This window comes from Pongo abelii, chromosome 11 (assembly GCF_028885655.2).
Source record: "Pongo abelii isolate AG06213 chromosome 11, NHGRI_mPonAbe1-v2.0_pri, whole genome shotgun sequence".
NCBI classification, from domain to species: Eukaryota; Metazoa; Chordata; class Mammalia; order Primates; family Hominidae; genus Pongo; species Pongo abelii.
In genome coordinates, this window is record NC_071996.2 from 122614028 (window position 1) to 122626054 (window position 12027).

A 12027-nucleotide genomic window follows, 5' to 3' on the forward strand; every position below is an offset into this window, starting at 1 on the left:
CCGGGTGTGCTGGCACATGCCTGTAATCCCAGCTACTTGGGAGGCTGAGGCAGGAGAATTGCTTGAACCGGGAAAGTGGAGGTTGCAGTGAGCCTAGATCGTGCGATTGCACTCCAGCCCAGGTGAAGAAGCGAGACTCCGTCTCAGAAAAAAAAAAAAAAAAAAGAGGTGAATGGATAAATCCGTTCATGAATTAATGGGATGATGGAGTAATGAGTTATCATGGGAGTGGAACTCATGGCTATATAAAAAGAGGAAGAGAGATCTGAGCTAGCATGCTCAGCCCCCTCACCATGTGATCCTCTGTGCTACCTGAAGACTGTAGAGTCCCTGTCAGCAAGAAGACCCTCACCAGATGCGGCTCCTCGACCTTCGACTTCTCATTCCCCATCACTGTAAGAAATTATTTTCCTTTATGAATTACCCAGTTTCAGGTATTCTGTTATGATATAAACAACGGAAAATGGATGAAGACAGGTACCTTCTGCTCATTATATCCAAAACTGAACACATCCTCTTTCCACTCTGCACTCCACTCCCCCACCTCCCCAAAACAGAAGTCTTTTTCTGTAATTTCCATCTCACTTGCTGGTATACCAACCACGAAGGTCTCCTTCTCCCTCATCTCACACTCAGTTGATCACCAGTTGCTGCTGATTTCTTGACTGTCACCTTCATCACAGCCCTGACTCACATCCTCCTCATCTCACCTGGCCCAGTGGGACAGTTTCCCTGCCATATTCTTGTCCCCCCACCTGAAATTTGTGCCCAAGAAGGTGGCTGGATTATCTTAAAATACAAATCTGATGACCTCTCTACTACTTACTGTTAACTGAAGGCTGTCCTCTGAGACATAAATTCAACCTCCCTGATACAGTCAAGAAGTTTTCTGAGGCAGGGCGCAGTGGCTCACGCCTGTAATCTCAGCACTTCGGGAGGCTGAGGTGGGCAGATCACCTGAGGTCAGGAGTTTGAGACCTGGCCAACATAGTGAAACCCTGTCTCTACCAAAAATACAAACATTAGCCAAGAGTGGCAGTGCACACCTGTAATCCTAGCTACTGGAGAGGCTGAGGCCAGAGAATCGCTCGAACCTGAGAGGAAGAAGTTGCAGTGAGCCGAGATCATGCCATTGCACTCCAGGCTGGGTGACAGGAGCAAAACTCCCTCTCAGAAAAAAGAAAAAAAAAAAAAAGGAAGTCTCTGAGGCTGGGTGCAGTGGCTCATGCCTGTAATCCCAGCACTTTGGGAGGTCAAGGCGGGCGGATCACCTGAGGTCAAGAGTTTAAGACCAGCCTAGTGCCACAACATGGTGAAACCCTGTCTCTACTAAAAATACAAAAACTAGCCAAGAGTGGTGGCGTGCTCCTGTAATCCCAGCTACTGGGGAGGTGGAGGCAAGAGAATCACTTGAACCCAGGAGGTGGAGGTTGCAGTGAGCCAAGATCGCCCAACTGCACTCCAGCCTGGGCGACAAAGCGAGACTCTGTCTCAAAAACAAAACAAAAGTAATCCCAGCACTTTGAGAGGCCGAGGATGGATCACTTGAGGTCAGGAGTTCAAGACCAGCCTGGCCAACATGGTGAAACCCCATCTCTACTAAAAATACAAAAATTAGCCGGATATGGTGGCGCATGCCTGTAGTCCCAGCTACTCAGGAGGGTGAGGTGGGAGAATCGCTTGAACCTGGGAGGCAGAGGTTGCAGTGAGCTGAGATCGTGCCACAGCACTCCAGCCTGGGCAGCAGAGCAAGACTCCATCTCAAAAAAAAAAAAAAAAAAAGTATTCTGAGATTTGACCCTGGCCTGTCTTTACAGCAACAGCAAACCCCAAACAGCTTGTCCTTCCCACTGCTCAGTTGTGCTGCCCTCCCCTCCCCCCCTCCCCGCCCCGCTCTACACACACACACCCTATCCCTTCACTTGGCAAATGTCTCACTTACCTTTTTATTTTATTTTATTTTTTTGAGACGGAGTCTCGCTCTGTCGCCCAGGCTGGAGTGCAGTGGCATGATCTCAGCTCACTGCAATCTCCACCTCCCGGGTTCAAGCGATTCTCCTGCCTCAGCCTCCCAAGTAGCTGGGACTACAGGCTCACAACACCATGCCCAGTTAATTTTTTTGTATTTTTAGTAGAGACATGGTTTCATCATGTTGGTTGGGCTGGTCTCGAACTCCTGACCTCAAATGATCCACCTGCCTCTGCCTCCCAAAGTGCTGGGATTACAAGCAAGAACTACCATGCCTTACCTTCACTTATCTTTTAAGATGTACTTCAGGCCACACCTCATCTACCAATGTCCCCTGATATCCCTCACCATGCCACCCCCCACCCCAATGTCAGTCCTGCTCTCCTAGTGCTTCTGTAGTCTATTGGGCACACTTCTGTTTTCCCACTTACCACAGGGAATCCTTATACCCTCTCTGAAAGTATGTGGATATAGAGTATATAGGTCTGTGTGTGTGTGTGTGTGTACAGATACATATATATGTATGTATACCCTCCACAATACTGCTTATTCTTGAAGGCAGAGACAATGTCTTATCATCTGAATATCCTCAAAACCTAGCATAGTGTCTGGCACATAGTAGGTGCTCAAAAAATGCGTGTTAGACTAAACTGAACTAATACTAGAGTAACCAGATACAGATTTTGAAGCAACTAGTGAAAAGAGTTTGGTGATTGGTACATGCCTATGTTATTGATGCATGCCTTTGCTTGTCCGTTACTGTTCTAGAGGGAATAGTAGCTAGGTTAAAATAATCGGCAGATAGACTTGTGAGTTCTTTTTCCCTGGACTAGGTTAAAGGCAATTCAAACAATCTAGAGCTGGAGGTTCATATTTGCTGGTTTGGGAGCGGAGTTTTCTGAGTTTAAGGTAAGATTGCCCAACTAGCTTGATCTTCTGTGATTGCATCAAATTATTATGTTATTTGGAAAACAATTTTGGATTTAGATTCTTTTTTGAGACAGAGTCTTGCTCTGTTGGCCAGGCTGGAGTGCAGCACTAAGATCATAGCTCACTGCAGCCTTAAACTCCTGGGCTCAAGTGATACCTTTGCCCCAGCCTCCCGAGTAGCTGGGACTACAGGTGCCCACTACCATGCCCAGATAATTTTTTGTTTGTTTTGAGACAGAATTTCACTCTTGTTGCATAGGCTGGAGTGAAATGGTGCGGTCTCAGCTCACCACAAACTCCACCTCCCGGGTTCAAGTGATTCTCCTGCCTCAGCCTCCCTAGTAGCTGAGATTACAGGCATGCATCACCACACCTGGCTAATTTTGTATTTTTAGTAGAGACAGGGTTTCTCCATGTCGGTAAGGCTGGCCTCAAACTCCCGACCTCAGGTGATCCACTCGCCTCGGCCTCCCAAAGTGCTAGGATTACAGGTGTGAGCCACTGAACGTGGCCCAGCTAATTTTTAAAGTATCTTTTAGAGACAGGGTCTTGCTTTGTTGCCCAGGCTGGTCTCAAATTCTTGACTTCAAACAATCTTCCCACCACAGCCTCCTGAGAAGCTAGGATTACAGGCATGAGCCACTGCACCTGTGATATGGTTTGGTTGTGTCCTCACCCAAATCTCACCCTTTAGGAAATGACTAGATCATGAAGGCTCCACCCTCATAAATGGGATTAGTTGGCTAGGCATCGTGGCTCACCCCTGTAATCCCAGTACTTTGGGAGGCCAAGACCAGTGGATCACTTGAGGTCAGGAATTCAAGACCAGCCTGGCCAACATGGTGAAACTCGGGAGGCAGAGGTTGCGGTGAGCTGAGATCACGCCATTGCACTCCAGCCTGGGCGACAAAGTGAGACTGTCTCAAAAAAAAAAAAAAAAAAAAAAGGGCTGGGCACGGTGGCTCACGCCTGTAATCCCAGCACTTTGGGAGGCCGAGGCAGGTGGATCACCTGAAGTCAGGAGTTCGAGACCAGCCTGACCAACATGGAGAAACCCTGTCTCTACTAAAAATACAAAAATTAGCCTGGCATGGTGGTGTGCGCCTGTAGTCCCAGCTACTCAGGAGCCTGAGGCAGGATAATCACTTGAACCCAGGAGGCAGAGGTTGCAGTGAGCCAAGATAGCGCCACTGCACTCCAGCCTGGGTGACAGAGAGAGACCTTGTCTCAAAAAAAAAAAAAAAAAAAATTGGGGTTAGTGCCCTAATAAAAGGACTTGAGATAACCTAACCTTGTTTGTGCCTTCTACCATTTGAGGACAAATAGAAGGTGCCATCTATGAGGATGGGCCCTCACTAGACACCAAAGCTGCTGGTGCCTTGATCTTGGACTTCCCAGCATCCAGAATTGTAAGCAACAAATTTTGATTGTTTATAAATTATCTAGTCTCAGGTATTTAGTTATAGCAGCCCAAATGGACTAAGACAACACTTCAGTAAAAAGTGTCAATACCAAAGTGTACTGATAATTTACTTCTGCATAACAAACTACTGTAAAGTTAGCAGCCTAAAACAACAAACATTATCTCACACTAATTCTAAGGATTAGGAATCTGGGTAGTTGGCCGGGTGTGGTGGCTCACACCTGTAATCCCAGCACTTTGGGAGGCTGAGGTGGGTGGATCACGAGGTCAGGAGTTCGAGACCATCCTGGCCAACTTGGTGAAACCCTGTCTCTACTAAAATACAAAAATAAGCTGGGTGTGGTGGCACGTGCCTGTAATCCCAGCTACTCAGGAGGCTGAGACACAAGAATCGCTTGAACCCAGGAGGCGGAGGTTGCAGTGAGCCGAGATCGTGCCATTGCACTCCAGCCTGGGCGACACAGCAAGACTCCGTCTCAAAAAAAAAAAAAAAAAATCCACCTGTTGAAGGGAGAAGTATCAAAGAAATTGTAGATATAGTTTTAAACTACCACACAAAATTTACTTGGAAATTATATCAAAGGATTTGGACTGACAATGTACTAATTTTTTAAAATTAAAAAGACAATTTATCAACACATGAGAAATGAACAAATTTAGTAATAACTAAGAAATATACAAACAAGTCGGGCGTGGTGGCTCATGCTGAGGTGGTAGGATCACTTGAACCTAGAAATTCGAGGCTACAGTGAGCTATCTATAATTGTGCCACTGCATTCCAGCCTGGGTAACAGAGTGAGGCCCCATCTTAATAAAAATAGGCTGGGTGCAGTGGTTTACGCATGTAATCCCAGCACTTTGGGAGGCCAAGAGTTCAAGACCAGCCTAGGCAACATAGTGAGACCCGCCCCCCCATCTCTACAAAATATATATATTTAAAAAATTAGCCAGGTGAGGTGCTTGTGCCTATGATCTCAGCTACTCTGGAAGCTGAGGCAGGAGGATCGCTTGAGCCCATGAGGTTGAGGCTGCAGTGAGCCATAACTGAGCTACTGCACTCCAACCTAGGCAACAGAGCAAGACCCTGTCTCATAAAAAAAAAAAAAAGCACAAACAACTAATAATATACATTTGTTAATTATTATGTGTCAGAATTCAGTGCTTTACATGCATCATTTTATTTAATCTTCATCACTCCACATTGATGTAGGAACTGATTTTTATAGATGAGGAACTGGAGGCTTATTGAGGTAAAATGACTTGGCCGAAGTCATGCAGCTGGTTGTGATCACAATACTGTTTTTCAGTATTCTGGTATTCCCACATAACCTCATATTTTAAAGTACCAAAGCAGAACTTTAGTTGAGGTGAAATAATTCCTTTTATTTATTTATTTAGTTTTTTTGAGACGGAGTATCGCTCTGTCGCCCAGGCTGGAGTGCAGTGGCACAATCTGGGATCACTGCTACCTCCGCCTCCCGGGTGCAAGAGATTCTTCTGCCTCAGCCTCCCGAGTAGCTGGGACTATAGGTGTGCACCACCATGCCTGGCAAATTTTTGTATTTTTTCAGTAGGGACGGAGTTTCACTATGTTGGTCAGGCTGGTCTTGAACTCCTGACCTCCACCTGCCTCGGCCTCCCAAAGTGCTGGGATTACAGGCGTGAGCCACTGCACCCGGCCCTAGGTGAAATAATTCTTTAAGCATTAAAAAAAGAAATCTGACTTCTAGATCATTTGTAAATGAGGTATAGCTGCATTAAAAATTTGAACACACAAGGGCTTATTTGTTTAGAAAGCATTGTTGCATTCCACAGACTTCAAAAGGAGAAAAAAATGTCAATGGACAAAACAAGCTTCTGTTGCGACAACAGTAATTCTAGTTCAAAGGCTCTTTAAACAAGTAGACCTTAGAAACAGGACATTAAATTTTAAATGAGTTTTCTGCATCAGAATCTCAATCTATATTCAATGAAATTGAAGAAGACGGATATAGGGCTCTGCATGGTGGCTCATGCCTGTAATCCCAGCTTTTTGGGAGGCTGAGACAGAAGGATCCCTTGAGCCCAGAAGTTTGAGGCTGCAGTGAGCCATGATCATGCTATTGCACTCCAGAATGGGTGACAGAGTGAGACCCGATCTCTAAAAAATAAATAAATAAATAAATAATAACTGAAAAAAGAAGATGGATTCAAACCAAAAATATGTCCTTTGAAGAAAAAACTAGAGCTCACCAGAATTTAAAACAAAAAAACACATCTATGCAAAGAAACAAAATAATTGTTCAAAAAGATCTCATCCAGCACCATGAGAGCTATTTTTTTAAAAAAAAGGAAAAAAATTAAAACTCCTCAAAGTTACCAAACAAGAGATGAGATTATTTAAACAAGAAATAATGAAATAACTATGTGAAGTTAAATTATAACCATCTCTTTACCATTCTCCTGAGTAGTATAACACAGAAAGAGCTTTTTAGAAGCTAGCAAAATTTGCACAAAAAATACATTTGCAACTTAACAGTAACACCTTTATATATCTTAAGAGATCTCTATTCTTTTTTTTTTTTTTTTTTTTTTGAGACAGAGTCTCGCTCTGTTCCCCAGGCTGGAGTGCAGTGGCGCCATCTTGGCTCACTGCAAGCTCCGCCTCCCGGGTTCACGCCATTCTCCTGCCTCAGCCTGCCGAGTAGCTGGGACTACAGGCGCCTGCCACCACGCCCGGCTAATTTTTTGTATTTTTAGTAGAGATAGGGTTTCACCGTGTTAGCCAGGATGGTCTCAATCTCCTGACCTCATGATCCACCTGCCTCGGCCTCCCAAAGTGCTGGGATTACAAGTGTGAGCCGCCGCGCCCGGCCAAGAGATCTCTATTCTTAAAAAAAGCAGGCCAGGAACGGTGGCTCACACCTGTAATCCCAGCACTTTGGGAGGCCGAGGTGGGTGGATCATTTGAGATTGGAGTTCGAGACCAGCCTGACCAACATGGTGAAACCTCATCTCTACTAAAAATACAAAAATTAGCTGGGCATGGTGGTGCGTGCTTGTAATACCAGCTACTCAGAAGGCTGAGGCAAGAGAATTGCTTGAACCCGGCTTCAACCCGGGAGGCAGGGGTTGTAGTCAGCGGAGATCGCGCGACTGCACTCCAGCCTGGGCAACAGAGTGAGACTCCGTCTCAAAAAATAAAAAAAAAGAGCAAATAATTTTATTTTCAATTATTTGTGATTACATTTTCATTTTTATTAGTTTAATTTTTTACTTTAACATATTACTTCTGTTGATTTATATTAAAATAATAATTATATTTGTCATATTTTTACATTTAGTTATATATAAATATATACATAAATGTTTGTCTTTCAAAGGTATTAAGCATTTTGTTTTTAATGCTGAACATTTTGCTTTAAAAATAAATTACCATTTTATGTAAAATAAATACTGAAATACTAGTGAAGTCACTGTGCACTGGTCTTTCCATTTCTAACCGCTGGTAATTACTGGCACTGGGATTTGAACTCAGAATAGCTCCAGTTTTACATTTCATCTAAATCAGCGTTTCTCAAAGACTGTACTACTGACATTTTGAGCCAGATAATTATTATTTGGTGGTAGGTGGGGCTGACTGTCTTATTCATTGTAGAATGTTTTTTGTTTGGTTGGTTTTGGGTTTTTGTTTTGTTTTGTTTTGTTTTGGAGACAGGGTCTCACTTTGTTGCCCAGGCTGGAGTGCAGTGGCGTGAACACAGCTCACCTGCAGCCTCAACCTCCTGGGCTCAAGCGATTCTCCCAGTTCAGCCTCCCAAGTATATGGGGACTACAGTTGTGTGCCACCACACTCAGCTAATTAAAAAAAAATTTTTTAATGTTTAATTTGTGTGGGTACATTGTAGGTGTATATATTTATGGGGTACATGAGATATTTTGATACAGGCATGCAATGAGTAATAATGACACCAGGGTAAATGGGGGTATCCATCACCTCAAGCATTTATCCTTTGTGTTACAAACAATCCAATTATACTCTTTTAGTTATTTTTAAACGTACAATTAAATTATTTTTGACTATAGTCACTCTGTTGTGCTAGCAAATACTAGGTCTTATTCATTCTTTCTAATTTTAAAAATTTTTGTAGAGCCTGGGTCCCGCCATGTTGCCCAGGCTATGTAGAATGTTTAGTATCATCCTCGCTTGCTTGCCACCCATTCGATGTCAAAAGACACCCCCCTCCTACCTCCCCACTCCCCAAATATCCCCTGGAGGCAAAATTGCCCTGGTGGATCACCACTGATCTAACTGACAGTACCCTCTGGTTATATGGGAAAACTGCTAAACTTGGAAGCAAGAGGTGAGTTTGAACCCTAGTTTTTGCCACCTGAATATAGATGTTTATACACACACATTTCAAAACAATACAAAAATTACCTGGCTGTTCAGCTTCATATCTCTCCCCATTTCCTTCCTCTAATGGGATATTCCAACCCCAGAACAGCAGGAGTTTATAACCCTCCCTTCTCATTCCTCTCTTGTATTTGCATCTTTCAGTCAGGACCACTTTTCTGTCCATCTCACCTGGACAATCCTGAGTCACTCTTCAAGACTGAGCTCAGACAAGCTAAAGGCAGGCCCCTGAAAGGCAGAGGTGGCAAGCCCCCTGGCAGGAGAGGGCTTAGAGGCTGTGATTAAAGATTCAAAGCCACTAGGACCTTGGTTTTAATGTTAAGGGACAACCTAAACTTTCCTGAAGATGAGGCTAATTCTGGCTGAGGGAAAACAAAAGAAGCCAGGAAGCTTCTCAGGAAGTAAAACTGAGGAACGGACGTCGAATCTGACTCAAGAAAGCAGGTTTGAAGAGACAGAACACAAATAAGCCCTGCATTCCTTGAAAACAGATTCCCAACAAATGATAGGAGGTGGGGTTCAGGAGAAGGTCCAGGTAGCCTCCCCATTTTTTTTTTCTTTGAGACAGAGTCTTGCTCTTGTTGCCCAGGCTCTAGTGCAGTGGCGCGATCTAGACTCACTGCAACCTCCACCTTCCGGTTTCAAGAGATTCTCCTGCCTCAGCCTCCCGAGTAGCTGGGATAACAGGCGCCTACCACCATGCCTGGCTAATTTCTGTATTTTTAGTAGAGACACGGTTTCACCATGTTGGCCAGGCAGGTCTCGAACTTCTGACCTCGTGATCTGCCTGCCTTGGCCTCCCAAAGTGCTGGGATTACAGATGTGAGCCACCGCACCTGGCCGCCTCCCTTATCTTAACAGACAAACTCCTCAGACTGTGCAGGGTTTTTTTTTGGTTTTTTTTTGTTTTTGTTTTTGAGACGGAGGCTTGCTCTGTTGCCCAGGCTGGAGTGCAGTGGTGTGATCTCAGCTCACTGCAGTCTCTGCCTCCCAGGTTCAAGTGATTCTCCTGCCTCAGCCTCCTGAGTAGCTGGGACTACAGGCATGTGTCACCATGCCCAGCTAATTTTTGTATTTTTAGTAGAGATGGGTTTCTCTGTGTTGGCCAGGCTGGTCTCAAACTCCTGACCTCAGGTAATCCACCTGCCTCGGCCTCCCAAAGTGCTGAGATTACAGGCATGAGCTACTGCGCCCAGCCTGTTTTGTTTTGTTTTGAGATGGAGTCTCCCTCTGTAGCCCAGGCTGGAGTGCAGTGGTGCGATCTTGACTCACTGCAACCTCTGCCCTCCGGGTTCAAGCAATCTCCTGCCTCAGTCTCCCAAGTAGCTGGGATTACAGGCGTGAGCCACCATGCCCAGCTATTTTTCTTTTTCTTTTTCTTTTTTTTTTTTTTTTTGAGACGGAGTCTCCCTCTGTCGCCCTGGCTGGAGTGCAATGGCAGGATCTCGGCTCACCGCAACCTCCACCTTCCTGGTTCAAGCAATCCTCGTGCCTTAGCCTCCCAAGTAGCTGGGATTACAGGCGTCCGCTACCAAGCCTGACTAATTTTTTTTTTTTTTTTTTTTTTTTTTGAGACAGAGTCTCGCTCTGTCACCCAGGCTGGAGTGCAGTGGCACAATCTCGGCTCACTGCAAGCTCCGCCTCCCGGGTTCATGCCATTCTCCTGCCTCAGCCTCCCGAGTAGCTGGGACTACAGGCACCCGCCACCACGCCCGGCTAATTTTTTGTATTTTTAGTAGAGACCGGGTTTCACCATGTTAGCCAGGATGGTCTCAATCTCCTGACCTCATGATCCGCCCACCTCAGCCTCCCAAAGTGCTGGGATTACAGGAGTAAGCCACCGCGCCCAGCTTCTAACCTCTACTTTTTAAAAAATAATTTCCTCCCATCCACTTTCTGTTATGGGCACTACTGTTCATAAAATCTTGAAACTCCTGGTCTGATATTCTACTTTGCTTATTTTCCATTCCTTTACATTTTTTTGTTCTACTTCCTATATTTTCTCAACTTTATGTTGTACCCATTCTTTGGAATGTGCTATATTTCTGTGATTGTATTTTTAAAAATGTCTAAGAGCTTTATTTTCTGAATATCCTTCCCCCTGTCCTCCCCACCCCCCATTTTATGAGATAGAATTTCACTATGTTGCTCAATCTGGACTCCAACTCCTGGGCTTGAGCAAACCTCTTGCCTCAGCCTCCTGTGTAGCTGGGATTACAGGTACGCACCATCACACCTGGCTTGAATATCCCTTTTTATGTTTTTTTGCTCCTGTGTGTTAAATGAAAAATCTGCTCCCTGGGCTGGGTGCAGTGGCTCACGCCTGTAATCCCAGCACTTTGGAAGGCCGAGGCGGGTGGATCACCTGAGGTTGGGAGTTCGAGACCAGCCTGACCAACGTGGAGAAACCCCGTCTCTACTGAAAATACAAAATTAGCCGGGCATGATGGTGCATGCATGTAATCCCAGCTACTAGGGAGGCTGAGGCAGGAGAATCGCTTGAACCTGGGAGGTGGAGGTTGTGGTGAGCCGAGATCGTGCCATTGCACTCCAGCCTGGGCAACAAGAGTAAAACTCCATCTCAAAACAACAAAAAAATCTGCTTCCTGAGTAAACTGTATTAATATTAATCATTCTTTTTTTTTTTTTTTTTTTTTTTTTTTTTTTTTGAGACAGAGTCTTACTCTGTCACCTAGGCTGGACTGCAGTGGCACGATCTCAGCTCACTATAACCTCTGCCTCCCGGGTTCAAGTGATTCTCCTGCCTCAGTCTCCCGAGTAGCTGGGATTACAGGCGCCTGCTACCAAGCTCAGCTAATTTTTGTATTTTTAGTAGAGACAGGGTTTCGCCATGTTGGCCAGTCTGGTCTCAAACTCCTGACCTCAAGTGGTCCACCTGCCTTGGCCTCCCAAGGTGCTGGAATTACAGGCATGAGCCAACACGCCCGGCCTAATCATTCTCTCTCTTTTTTTTTTCTTTTGAGATGGAGTCTCACTCTGTTGCCCAGGCTGGAGTGTAGTGGCGCCATCTTGGCTCACTGCAACCTCTGCCTCCTGGTTCAAGCGATTCTCCTGCCTCAGGCTCCCGAGTAGCTGGGACTATGGGCACCCACCACCACACCAGCTAATTTTTGTATTTTTAGTAGAGACAGGGTTTCACCATGTTGGCCAGGCTGGTCTCGAACTCCTGACCTCAGGTGATCCGCCCACCTCAGCCTCCCAAAGTGTTGGGATTACAGCTTAAACAACAGTGAGCCACTGCCCCCAGCCCTGAGCATTCTTAATAAGTTATATTATTATATTATTAGT